Here is a 3,526-nt window from a genome sequence, read left to right as displayed (position 1 = left end):
TCCATACTCTTGCAATTATTGTAGTCACTGCTTGAAAAGATGCAAAAAATCCTTTATCCAGTTTTGTTCCTCTATAAAGTTTCATTTAAGTTTTAGCAGGTGTTTTTATGTGTAAATCAGATCAACTTCCCATGTTAGCTCCTGATGGTTAACGTTTTGATGTTCTGTTTGCCCAAGCAGACTGATTTGCCATTATGGGAAAATGTTTGAACTAAAAAAAGTCCTCTAAACTTTGTTCACTAATCTTATCAAAGAAAATAGAAGCAGACCATGTAGACAGAAACCTTCAAATTAAATATAGCTTTCCAATTCACATGTATTTGATCAGCATTCATTATGGAACTAGGGAGGTAGTTGCTTCTTGATTCTGCAATAGCATTGAGGTTTAGATCACTTTCCACAGTCTTTAAAAATTCAGCTGGGAAAAGAATAGACAATATTAACTGCTAATAACATCTACTCTTTGGTAGTAAGTTAGGATACCTCATAGAACATGTCATTGTCCTTAACAATCCCATCTATCAGGCCTGGTGGACACCATACAATTGTGCCCTTCTGGAAACAGCCGGGCCAGCCTCGCTGTGTGGTGACAGATTGTTTAGAGTGAGCCAATAGTGGCAGAAGAGTTCAAAAGCTTGTAAAGGTGATTTGTAGCCTTGTGAAGGTCTAATTTCTGCTTGAGTCGCAGGGATAGGTTATTTCACATACTGTTATTTGGATTTGGAGAACTGCACTAATGGCCTGGGCCATTTGGTTTCCTTCTCTTTCTCTTGCATGTTTTTAAACTTTTTTTATGTGGACCACTTTTAAAGTCTTTATTGAATTTGTTACAGTATTGCTTGTTTTATGCTTTGCTTTCTTGACTGACAGGCATGTAGGATCTTAGCTCCCTGACCAGGAATCAAATCTGCACCCCTTGCATTAGAAGGTGAAGTCTTAATCACTGCACTACCAGGGAAGTCCCTCCTTTGCATGTTTTTTATCTAGTCATTCCTTGATTACCTGACTCTTAACTAGGCATATTAATCAGAGCCATTGTGGAAACTTTAAGAAAAAGAAAGAGAAATGCACAAGCTGCAGCCTTATGGGTGTTGTTCAGGTAGATCAGGTCAATGGAGGGGGTCACATGGACTTTGGTATGAATACCGATTCTGTCTCCTGCTAGTCACGTGCTCTTTGGCAAATCACTTACCCTCTCCAAGTCCCGTCACTTTATTGTCAAATGGGTAAAATGTTAGCACTGCCTTCATATGGTTGTTGAAAGGGGTGAATGAGTTGACATACAGGGGACAGTATGTAGGTAAAAAATACATCTCTTATTTGAGTGCTTACTATTATTGACTCATAGGTAGCGATTAGCCATCTCCATTTTAAGAAGTTCACAGGTTATCTGGAGTTCTATCCCCACTGAGAATCTCTGCTCCTAAAACGTTCTTGAAAGATAGCTTTTAATATGAAAAGTGAAGCATCTGCTTCAAATCTGTTTTAGAAGCTGGTTAAGATTCTGTGCTATGATGCCACTTCATAAAGCTATGTATGTATATAGGTAGGCATGTGTGTATATATTGAGTATTGATGCTGTTCTTGGCACTGTGCCTAGGTACTGGAGACCCAAAGACCATGAAACATGGTCCCTACTCTTAAGAGTTGAGTTGCCTAATACTGCTTTCTGTTCTGCAATGAGGTGGCCCAGTATGTCTAAATACAGGAGTAAAAATTCCCCGTGGCATTCAAAGGTGGGTTTGATTTCTAAAGGAACCTACACTTCTGCAAACATTATTGTTTTAAACTAATCAGTAAGAAATGTTGCATTGATAATCTTTATTTTAATTCTGTTCCAGTGGCTTTTTAAGTGGAGGTACCATTGGCATTTATTAATACCATATGCCAGGCATTTTTACTGATGCTTTCTTTCCATCCTTGTGACAGTCTATGAAACCGTCCTCATGATGTTTTGCTCACAGTCATGTAGCCATAAGCGGTGAAATCAGGATTTGAGTCCAAACCTGTCTGACTCTAAGTCACATTTTCTGTCCATCCTTCCTTGATGCACGTAGGAGTTAAAGATGGGAGCTAATTACTGAGCACAGTTGAAGGGCCATCTTGGCTAATCTTTGTAAAGAAGGCAAAATAGCTAATTGTGATCAATTCATGTAAGTTCTCAAGGAACATTAGTGGTGTTGGGCTTAGAGATCACTTACAATGTCAGGAATGGGCTGTGTGTTCTCTCAGGTTCCTTTTCCACTGAATGGATCCAATGTTTTTCACAGTTGATCTTAATTATTGAAATGATGAATTGAATGAATCATTGGTGGTTATCAACTGTGTGGTCCTCAACACCATTAATTTATTTAAACATCCTTCAGCTCAACTAAGTCATCTCCTGGTGACCTCTGCTTGAACCATACATTTGAGATAGTTCACAGTTTACATGCACTTGAATCAAATACTAAAAACAACACAGGCAAAATGATGTGCTTTACATTTTAGTCCTGTATTGTTTCGTAAAAGTGCATATTAAAGTTTCAGAGATGCCTCCTGCTTTTTAAATAAGGATCACCAAGGGGTCTGGCAAGTGGGCAGCTGGATCCTACTAGAAAACAATGTCATCCTTGTTGAATCAATGCACTTGAATTGAAGCTGTGTCCCCAGGGCCAGTCACCATCACACTGTCCTATCCTTTTGTAGCATAAGAAATCGATTCCCCAGAACAGCTCAGGTGCAGCGGTACAGGAAAAACAATCCTGCCATTCCACACAACCCCACCTCTTCAAATCTGCACATTTCAGAAAGACCATTCTTTCTCCTCTTCCATGTCATCAAATCAACACCCCTGTGCCAGACACTGTTTTCTTCATGGGCTGAAGTTCTCCTCTGATACTTCTGGGCAGACCTCACAGGTACAATTTGTTACCTGGGCCAAGTGACCTCACAACCTTCCAGGCTTTGAGTTCTCAGAGTTGTCAAAAGATCAGGTCAGGGCCTGAGGAAAAAAATGGGAATTTTTCTCCTCCTGGGTTCCCAGGTGAGAATCAGAGTCCAGATTCTTTTTCACCTCTGAAGTAGTCAGATTGGTGTGGAATCAAATTCATTAATCTTTGTACTTGCTAAAAATGGTGGGTTCTTCCCTTCCCACCATGGTGGGTTCCATTCCCTTTTCTTTTTTGGTTCTGGTGAACTTGAAAAACAGATGCTGCTTCAGGTAAATAGTTCAGTATTCACATGAGTGCAAATTACACTTCCATACCATTGCATTTATTCCAGTGATTGCACTGATTGTGTTTGACCATGTGATAATTAGGCCACATTCAGATCACAAAAGGGCTTCCTTGATAGCACAGTTGGTAAAGAATCCACCTGCAATGTGGGAGACCTGGGTTCGATCCCTGGGTTTGGAAGATCTCCTGGAGAAGGGAAAGGCTACCTACTCCAGTATTCTGGCCTGGGGAATTCCATGGACTATATAGTTCATGGAGTTGCAGAGAGTTGGATATGACTGAGCGACTTTCCCTTTCCCTTTCAGATC

The sequence above is a fragment of the Bison bison genome, unplaced genomic scaffold (assembly GCF_000754665.1).
Source record: "Bison bison bison isolate TAMUID 2011002044 unplaced genomic scaffold, Bison_UMD1.0 scf7180017862222, whole genome shotgun sequence".
Taxonomy (NCBI): Eukaryota; Metazoa; Chordata; class Mammalia; order Artiodactyla; family Bovidae; genus Bison; species Bison bison.
The sequence above is the reverse complement of the archived record's forward strand: the minus strand, read 5'-3'. Positions refer to the sequence as shown.